The sequence below is a fragment of the Bemisia tabaci genome, chromosome 2 (assembly GCF_918797505.1).
Source record: "Bemisia tabaci chromosome 2, PGI_BMITA_v3".
Classification (NCBI taxonomy): Eukaryota; Metazoa; Arthropoda; class Insecta; order Hemiptera; family Aleyrodidae; genus Bemisia; species Bemisia tabaci.
The window spans coordinates 9,905,394-9,916,544 of NC_092794.1; positions in this window are offsets into that span (position 1 = coordinate 9,905,394).

An 11,151-nucleotide genomic window follows, 5' to 3' on the forward strand; every position below is an offset into this window, starting at 1 on the left:
CTTACGAAAGAACGTAACTTCATTTCAATGTTACCGAATTCCCCCGCGCATATCGCATTCTTACCAGGGTAATCTTATCTTATGCATTTTTAACCGAAAATTTCACTGATTTTTCTTCTGGTCGCATGCGAAAATCAGAAAACTTTCGGCAAAAAATTGCACATTAACATTTCTACATAAAATAGATTGTTACACGAAAAAAAAAAAAAAAAAAAAAAAAAAAAAAAAAAAAAACTTTGTGCTGAGTCCTTACTTTATAGATAAAATGGAATCCGCTAATAAGGCAGTAGTTCTGAGACCTACAACAGTCACACTGGAAAAAAAAACACATTGGATCTAGGGTCCAGATTCTTGAAAACGTTGACAAGAAAAAATACTCTTGATTCAATCGGATTTTTGCTTGAATCAAAACGAAATCCGCTTAAATTAAGAGGCTTGGTTCTTGATTTAAGCTAAATTCTGAACGAATCAAGAGTACTTTTTCTTGTTGATGTTTTTAAGAGTCTGGACTCTAGATCCAGTATGTTTTTTTTTTTTCCAGTGCAGTAGCGCTGTACCCTAAATTTGTTCGGCTTAGCACTACTACCTTATTAACTTGCTCTTTTTGATCTAAACAGTTAGGGCTCAGCACTAACTTTTATTCCGTGTTGGGGTAATTGTGCAACCTTCAAATGGAATCACGTTCCTTCGCCAGAAAATGACGAATTGAGGGACACCGTAGACGTGCCCTGGCGGCGAAGAGGCATCTGTGGCGCATGAAGAGGAGGGCAATCGGACGAAGCGCAAACAAAGACGGGGCACAATGAAAGACGAACGGATCTCATGGGGGCGCCGCGACGCCCGCGCCGGGGTGGGCGCGACCAAGTTGCCCGGCTCCCGGGGTCGGCGGGCCCTTTGACTCCTCAAGGGTTTCGCCGCCACCACCGCCGCGCCCTCTTGCGGTTACGCCACCATCCCCGTCGCCACCCTTAATTGCACCGCCCTCCCCTGTTCATTCACCCGAGGACCTCAGTCCGATTTCCTGTGACACCCAAAGAGAGCTACGGTTCAGTAATACACAAAAAAATTGATGAGACAATTTTGAAATTGAAGATTTGGGCCCTGCCTCCACCCTTATTTAGTACGCACCTTTTTTTCAAAGGCTTAAATCCAACTTCATTCCCAAATCATGGTTTTTTTTAGTGATTTTTGAAGAGAAAAAGTTTTGAAATTTAAAATTTGTGTTTTTCAACACAAAAAAAAAAAAAAACAAAAAAAAAAAAATAAAAAAAAAAAACGTACAAAAAATACACACATACTGAGAAAGAATCGCCGCACTCAAGTCTAAATTTTGGGAAGTTGTTACGAAAATGTTACTCTAGAACAAGGCAACTTTTGCATTTACATAATTAGGGTTTTACAGAATAAATATTGTAGGGCATTGCACATATCCTGAAAATACGAATAATTTATGTACTTCCGTGAGTAAACCTCAATGTGCATACTCCTATACATATAGGTCTTATTGAGAATGTTTGACATTTCACCCATCATATTTTCTGTAAAAGTTTTAATAGCCTGAGATGCTGAATGTCTCTAATAAAATTAACTAACTAACCAACTATTTCGTTTTCTGAAAAAGGAGAACCAGGAGACGGAAAAAGAGAGGGTGAAGTAAAAGGATAATATTCTCGATTTTTATTGCAGCCTTCATGCGCAAATACATGAACGAATGTTGCCCATTAAATCGTTTATATTTTTTCCGTATGTCGAGGGGCAAACTTGCCATGCACATTAAATTTCGACAGGACAACGAAAATATTAGACACTTTGCTGTGGTGCATCGAGTGCTGAGATGTTTATGTTGAGTGGATGACGGAACGCAACGTAACGCTTTCAGCAGGGACCACTCGGCTGAAAATGAAAACGCCTTCATTTCAGGGCGACGCAATACCGCGACAAACTTGATACTGCTTCTCAGGTCGCATCGTGAGCGAGCGTGACATCCTCTCAGCTTCTCACCTTCTATGCAAGCTGCCTCACGTTATTCCTGACTATTTAGAAGAATTGACGTCATTGGTATCTAATTACTACTTTAATATCCGATTAATTCCCTGAAGAAATAATAAAGTAAAAACGGGGATACAAGTCTCTTCGTCGTTTCCTGGATGAAAGAACTTAACTCAAGCCCAAGGTTGCAAAATTGACTGTAACAATTCAATTTTTTACACCAATATACATGTGGTATTTTTGTGCATAATTTTCTGATTTTCGCGTGCGATCACAAGTTAAATCGGTGGAATTTTAAATTAGAAATGCTCAAGATTCTCCTTGTGAAAATGCGCTTGGTTTAACATGTTCATACTTGGCCTCAAAAGTCAATCGAGTAATCAGTGGGTAGTCAAATTGTGATTGATTTTTGATTCATATGAGTTGCACACGGCAATGAAAAGCGAGTTGTTAGACATTTTCTCTTTTGCAGCTCTTCTAACTTAAACCCTTGAATTTTAATTGAGGTCATGTTCCATTGTTTTGAGCCAAACATCGAACCAGGATCGAATAGGTCTATTTAACTCAATCCTAAATCTAGTACAAAACAAATCGAATTCCCGTTCCTGTCGATGCAAAAGGAAACCCTCCCAAAGAAAGCATTCATCGGGGCCTCAAGAAAAGCCGGCTCACTTTTCAACGCGAGCTTTTCCAATTGCCTCGCGGTGGGTTTATGCACTCGGTGAAATCGAAACCGGGGGCTCGCGTGGACGAGCGGGACCCGGCACCGTGACCGAAAACTTGTCACACGGTCCACCCCCCCCCCCCCCCCCGGTCGAGTCCCCTTAATCACGGACCCACGACAAGGGCCCGCGGGGCATTTTGTTCAATTTTGTGCTTGAGATACCTGTAATTAGACGAGATACCGATGAGCTGGTCGGCTCAGAAACGCTTCGCATCTCCTCCGAGGGAGCTGGCGTGAGATTAGCATTCACCCAAAGCGCCTCCGTCCCTCCCCCCCCCCCCTCCCCATCGGGGGGACACCGAGATGAGTAAAACTCGGAAATGTTTCACTTGTGGTGAGTGTAAAGATTTCCCATGATTGCAGCCTTGGCATTGGTGAACGGCTCTCGAGCCCGGTGTTGGGAGATTAGGATAGACGCCAGAGTTGCAATTTTTCATAAATGTAAAATTTTGAAATTTCAGGTGAAATATTTCATGATATTTCAAGTGAAATATTTCATGAAATTTCAAGTGAAATATTTCATGAAATTTTAAGTGAAATATTTCATGAAATTTCAAGTGAAATATTTCATGAAATCTCAAGTGAAATAATTCATGAAATTTCAAGTGAGATATTTCATGAAATTTTAAGTGAAATATTCCATGAAATTTCAAGTGAAATATTTCATTAAATTTCAGAAAAATATGAATTTCTTTTTTTCGAAATTAAATGCGAATTTAAATGAAAGGCGACTGGGTTTTGCTTTTTGGTGCTTTTTAGCACGTGTTGCATACTCAGCCCCTGAAAATATGTTCATATTGCTCACAACTTGGTGGAATCATAAACAAATGGACAAAATTTTGAAACGAGGAGCCGCTGCATCTAGTTGACCCATGGATCAACGCGGATAAAAACAGCTATCTCAATAATGAACAAACTATTGGCACACGCGTTGTTACTGCAATAAGCCAAAAGTAGTGTATCTTTCATTGCTAATTGTCGTCCTAATATCTTAAAATTCCACCTGAGAGTGCAAATTTCTTCAAGAACTGTCGTCATCATGTACCTCACTGGTAGAAAAAGTAGCTTGGATCTAGAGTCCAGACTCTTAAAAACATTGACAGTAAAAAATACTCTTGATTCAAATGGAAATCCGCTTAAATCAAGAGGCTTGGCTCTTCGATTCAAGGAAAAATCCGATTGAATCGAGAGTATTTTTTCTTGTCAATGTTTTTAAGAGTCTGGACTCTTGATCCAAGCTACTTTTTTTTACCAGTGCTTCTTAATACGGAATTTAAGACATCCGTTGACCTTAAAATTACTCTAGACTCAAGTTTTCTTGATAATGTCACTTAGCTACCTCCAGATCAACTCAGGCCACATTTTCTACCATTCTTTCACAGGTGCGGTGCATTGGCGGTGAAAGCACCGAAAAATTCAAAGAACAAAGGAGAATCTTGTTCATTCGACGGAAAATAATTCAAGCGCCGAAAAAATGAACTGCAGGTTGGCGGCGGCGGATCCGAGGATAACCGACTGTGAGAAGGCGGCGGCCATGGCAATCAGGATCACATGATGACAAAAACGAAGGAAACAAAACGGAAAAAAAACGTCGGGGGGAGGAGGAGGGGTTCTGGCGGGGTGCTATCTGGTAATTGTGATAGGAACTAATTATTTGATCGGTGGTCGACGATAAGATTCGGTCGCCTCCGTGTCACTCCCGCCGCAACCTGCAGCCGGGTTTTTTTTCTTACTCTTCCGATGCAACGCAACGTGCAGTGCGAGGTGTCCCAGGCGATGACAAGTGACGTTGTCGAATGGGGCACTAAATCCGGTCTTTGGGAGGTTATCACCGTTCCTGAGAAATTGGGTCCGCAATGACTTTTCGGCAGATCATGAGAGTCAAAAATGGCATCGCATTCGACGTTATGACTGAACAGCTTGCCTGGTATGATCAGGTCGACAAGATTACGGAAGAAAGGCTGCCGAAGAAGATGCTTGATTGGGATCCTCCTAGGAGGAGAAGAAGGGGGCACCCAATGAAAGGATGGCGACACGGAGTTTGACAGGAAATGAGGGAGTTTCAACTCCCCGAACTGCTTTGGGAGGATAGGAGACTTTGGCGGCAGACAGCAGAGACAAGAGACCCTCCATAGGTATCATAGCAATGGTGGAAGCTTCTACTTTCGGGACTTCAGCATTCACCTATAGATTTACCTACTAGGCTGATTGTTAACGCCGTTTTGGGAGTTTCATTTTGCAAAAAAAAAACCTGAAGTTGGGGAAACTTCTTTGGCTCATGACGTCGAGCAAAGCTCATCATACACCTAGTAGGTAGGTCAACAGCCGAAAACAAGGTGATGACTGTTGCTCCCTTAAAATTGTCCATGCAGAAGTATAGCATCCCCGAAAGTAAAAGTTTCCACCTGTCGCGCCTAGGCCAGTGTTGCCGTGATAGCAAAGAGAGCAGTAAGTGCAAAGATGAAGTTTTGTATTCATTGGTTCTCTGAAGGAATAATGTCACTTACAGCTGTTCTTTCGGAAACTACATCATTTTTTGCACACTTACGGCTTTCCCACACGGAGAAAAAACTTTGTGCATGAGACCCGAAGTTGAGGTCATATGGATCTCTGAAGTTTCTGATCACGCATCCGAAAACTTAAGGTCGAGCTGCCGAAGTTCGGGTCAGACATCGAGGCACTTTGGTATGTACCGAAGTACTTCAGATGTGTGACCCGAACCCTTCGGTATATATCGAAGTACTTCAGATGTCTGGCCTGAACTTCGGCAGCTGGACCTCAAGATTTTAGATCTAGATCCCTCTGACCTCAACTTCGGGCCCCACGCACGAAGTTCTTTTCTCCGTGCATATGCCTCGTTTTCATATAATTAGGATGAGTTTCGCTATTTCAGCTATTTAAGCGATTTAATCCAAAAGGGATAAGACGAATTTTGAAGGAACCTCGATTTCGGACATTTGACACTTGATGCTCTCTTTGCTACCCCGGCAGAACTGAGGGTCTCTTGTCACCGGTTCCAAGAGTCAGAAAACCGGTGGAGACGGAAGCCATCGTTCGGGTAACGGAAGAATTTGTGGAATTGACATCGGTGACGGCAGCATCGGGGCTAATGCTCGGGGAGATAATCATGGTCAGGTAATAATAATGGTAGCAGTAATAACAATAATATCCGGCCGGTCCAAGTGCCCAGTTCCCGCCTGGTTGCTCCTGCTCTTCCTCCTTTATGATTTTATTAAGATACGCAGCCGAGCGGGGAGTTGTCCTCGAGTCGTGACACCTGACAACCACCTTGCACCCCCTCCCACCCCCGACCGCGCGTGTCATCGAATCGGCCCCCGAGCCCATTCTTCATTGGTCAGCTCGTCGATGAAAATCGGGGTACTCTACGATCAGAGACAAGAGACCCTCCACTGGCCTCTTGGTGACAGGTGGAAGTTTTTACTTTTGGGGTTTCAACAATTCCTTATGGACAATTACTAGGGAGCAACAGTCATCACCCTAGTCTCGGCTGTTCACTTACCTACATGGTCGATGATGAGCTTCGGATGACGTCATGAGACAAACAAGTTTCCCACACGTCGGCCATTTTCGGCTTGTTTGCACAACGGAACGGCCGACACGTTTGTTGAACATCAACCATGTAGGTAAGTCAACAGTAGAACACTGAAATCCCGAAAGTAAAAGCTTCCACAATGGCCAAGATACTAGTAGAGGGTCTCTTGTCTCTGTTCGGAATGCTTCTAAAGCCAATCGTCAAAACAGCGTCAAAATAGAAGCTCAAAGTGAATCGATAAGTACGATCTGTTCGCGATTGTTGATCAAAAACGAGTCGCGCCGCTCTATTTTGAGTTGCAACACTCATCAGTCGCATCAAGTCCCGATTTAGAGCCACTCATCGTTGAAATTGATTCACTTTGAGCTTCAATTTTGACGTGTGGAGACAGCGCTTTACACTTACAGCCACATATAAAATTTCCGAGTGGAACTAGGGTGAGTTACTCATTAAAGAGCCAGATACACCTGCGCGCTACACGGACGTCTTGCCCTGCAAGTTAGGATTCGATCCTCCTTTGAGAGAGTTGCAATCTGATTGGCTACGAGGATTGCCGAACACGGCCGAAGGCCCGATCGCCGCTCAAGACGCGCGTCTAGCTCGCAGGTGTATCTGCACCTTAATGAAATAGGTCTGTTACAAACTTCAGCCAGAGCAAAAAAAAAAAAAAAAGAGATATATCTCATTGAAAATGGCTCAAAAATCACGATGAGCTCATCAGAAAAGTCTGAAGTACAGTCCTAACTTCACAATCTACGTAAGAAATATACGTGTTTTAAAGCTCCCCGCTTCAAAAACGAAGCTGGAAAAGAAACTGTTTCTTCATTCTTCCGCGGCTAGTGGAATGTCTCTAAGTTTCTCATAATAACGCCTTGATACAGCTATTCGTACTCTATGGATGTGCGCGTTGCGTGCAAAGAATTGAAGGAGTTCCGTATGGCGACGCTAGCATCGATGCAACTATTCGTGCTCTATGGATGTCGGGGTTGCATATACAAATCAATGAAGGCGCACCGAGAGCGTTAAGAGGTAATTATGATTCGATCAATACGAGAATTAATAGAGCCCCGTATACCTTTTCATGCCCTGCTTAAGTTCTGTTGTAGGCCTGTTGCAAACTTCAGTTAGAGCAAAAAGGTGAATGTTTGCTTTTGAAAAATGGCTCTAAAATCACGATGAGCGCATCGGAAAAGTCTGAAATATACTCCTACATAACTTCACGATCTGCGTAAGAAATATGCGTTTTTTAAGCTCCCTTTTTCAAAAACGATACTGCAACACAGGTGAACATTTCGTAAGAATAGTCGTTCTATCCAACCCTTGGGCACTAGGATGCCACGCACTAATCAACATGGCCGACGCCGACGCGCCAAAACACACGTACCGGAGGGAGAGGGGTGCATAAGGCGCGTTCACTCGTGTTGGACACATTTTTTGCGAAAGCCCTGTCAACACTACTAGCAAAAGTTCACGGAACTTTATGCGAAAGTTAAGTTTTGTAAACCTATCTCTGTGTGGACAAGGCCTTCCATTCATAAGAAATGAACGAAAAAATTATGAAAGAACAAACATAAATGTGGATTAATGATTTTAATTTCCGCCGCCGCGCCGCGCTGACCGCACCGTGTTTGACGCAATGCGTGAAGTATTCACGCAGTCTTGTAGGCGCTATCCGTTTTACGCTGACAGCAATGACCGCACTGTGCTTGATGCAATGCATGAAGTATTCGTGCAGTCTTGTAGGCGCTAATATGTGTTACATGCCGGGCTTCTTCTTTTCATCTCGAGTCCTCGTCATCATTTCTCTCTAAGTCGCGCCGTTCCGGGCCAAATTGCGTGTTATAACTATTTGGTTTCTCTCTCTTAACTTAACTCCGATGCTCAAAATTATTGCTACCGCTAGTAAAATATCCGGATGGAACTAGGACGAGCGATTCCTCGGTAGTCTACTTTTTCTTGGATATTTGGACGCATTTCTGCGAAACGGAACTATGTGCATTATGACGTGAGTCCTGTTATGCACATATCCGAATGGATCTCAGGGCTCATGTCTTAATGCACATAGTTCCGTTTGGCAGAAATACGTTCATTTCTCGATGCGTTTTTGTCAAAATATTCGGACGTAACTAGGACAGCGGAACGTATGGACGTGTGTGCACTAAAAACCAGTGGTTGCCAATTGAATCTTTGCATTTATGTATAAGAAAGGCTAATTTTCCGAAAGGAATATATACAGAAAACTCGATAATGGAGTAATTAACTGGTTCTTAGTTTCGCTTCGAGTACGGTTATTTAAGTACTTGGCGAGCCCTGCTTTTAGATCTCACTGCGTGAGGTAGTGCTCACGGTAAACATATGCTTGCGGATTCCACTTGAATCACATTTGGACCGAATTTAGCAGAAAGGGTGCAAGTCACATTTGGAGGAAAATGAGTTAGGAGCAGTTTGAAGCTCAAGTTCTCGTTGATTTTCTCCTGATGAAACTTCAAAGTCAGGTTTAATATTTTAAGTGAGAAAATGGGAGTCTAACTTGATCTTCACCATTACGTCTTACGGAGGAGTCAATTTTCGAACCTCTCTTTCTCCATTCCAACTTGACTCGACTTGGTTCCTCTCTAAATAACTGGGTCCATTTGAGTCATAGCTTATCTTCAGCGCAAATCTTTCTATTTAACGAGTCCGTTGATGGACCACCGGAAGATGTTGCCCTAAATTTCTTCGTCCTGCAATCAAAACCCACCGAAAAACCCGCTCCATTTCACGATTTGCGATGTATCAACTGACCTGCCGTTTGAACCCACGGAAAAAGATCGATAAACAGGGTGTTTGCGACGAATACCTTAAAAATCGATTCTTTACCATGACTACAAATGGGGAAATATCGAGAATCGATCATTCACGCCTCGCCACTGTTAAACCACGCTGAATACCCCATCTCCAACTTGACGCCTTGAGACAGCGATTATAGCAGGAGCGATCTCCACTAAATTCGCGATAAAAATCAGGCGCGACAATTAGCAAGCCGAAACAGGAATCAGCTGCCGCAGATTTTTTTATTTGCTCCGATGAGGGAGCCATGTCAACCTACGAGTGAGCCCCAATTTGCACATACTTACATTAAAACAAGGCTCTACAAGAAACGTATTTGTACGCTCTTTCGCTCAGTAAGAAAGCGTTATTGCCTCCGCCGTTCCAGGTGAGATTTTCCCATATTTAGCACTGTTGCCGCATCAAGCTTTTGTACTCACTGAACATAATGGGGGGGGGGGGGGGCGTTTGAAAGTCTCTATGCTCTGGTGTTCTGCGTGCTGAGGAAAAACGCCGTATGAACCTTCAAGCTTCGCCAAATTCCCTTCGATAAAACATAAATTTCCTAGTAAACTTATGAATATTTTCCTTCTAATTGTTCGGATAATTTTGTTCGCAATTTAATCTAAAGTCCCTGAAAATTTCAATGAAAAATGTTCATATCGATCCCCAAAAATGAACATTTTATCGAAGGAAAGGCAACTCTCGAATTTTCGTACGTCGGTTTTTCTTAGCCTGGCAGTGTTGGTAACTCAATTTAGAGTTATTTCGAACTGAGGTCCCCTCTTCCAAAGACGATCACAATAGGGAAATAAAAAACAATGTCATCCTCTTCGCCAAGTTTTCCTGTGATTCCCATAAAGTTCATAAGATCGCAATGTAAATGGGAGAGCTGGCACCACTTTTAAACATTTTCCAGGTCCCGAATTCCGAGACTCCCGTGTCACGCCGGGTCATTTTTTCGATACATAATCGATTGTTTTCGATGCGGCCCCGGTCATTTGATGTAAACAAAGACGATAGGAATTACTGCGTATTCTACATCGCCATTTTAGATCGAAAATATATCGAAAAAGTGACCGAAGTTCGGCGCACACGGGGCTCGGAACTCGTCGACCAGAACATGGCGCCAGCTCTCCCATTCACATTACGACTCTATGTACTCTATGGTGATTCCAAGGCGTTCATTGGTTCAATGTCAGCGGGTCGATTGTTGAATCGTTATCGAATGAACACGATCGATAAATCCCTATCTTAGCAATGCTTTTTATCGATCAAGGTCATTCGATAGCGATTCAACAATCGACCCGCAGGTTTTGGTAAATGAGATGAAACGAATGGCGGTCGTTACCGGTTCTAGTTAGAGGGTATGAAGTGACAGCTATCTTTCCATCAACTGATTACGAGAGCCTTGAAGTTCTGAGAAAAATGTCACCTTCTACTGTTCCAAGCTTTATCAAGAAGTGAAACTGCAGCAAAATAAGAAAAGGAGAAACGAGAATATTTTTCATACTTCCCGGCATTTAGGGATATTTGAACATGATGCATAATTTACTGAGAAGAGATCGTGAAAAATCAAGAAATCGAATGATTTTCGAAAGTTGACCATTCTTCGACAGCTTTTCATTGACAGGAAAATTCCATTTCATATGGGCATCCAAATTTACAGCCTCGGAATGTCGCCGTGCTAAGGAAAAACGCCTTAGGGGCCTTTAGATGTTGTCAGATTGCTTTCAATAAAAAACGAATTCAGTAGGAAGATTTTCAATTTTTTTCTTCAAATTTTCGAGGCCATTTTTTCCGCAATTTGATTCAAAATATATGAAAATTTCAAGGAAAAGTAGGATTAAGTTTCCTCGAAAATATGTTTCAAACAGGAAAATTGTCCAACTTCCGAATGTTCGTACGGCGTTTTTCCTTATTATCACGGCAGAATGAGCTTCCAGATGATAAAATTCACAGGAAGTTTTACTTCGGTGTGAAACGCAAAATTATTCGATTCCATAGAAGAAGGCAGAGAAAGCTCCGATAATGATGTAATTCGCAATATTCGACTCGTTGAGCTTACAGCCTATTA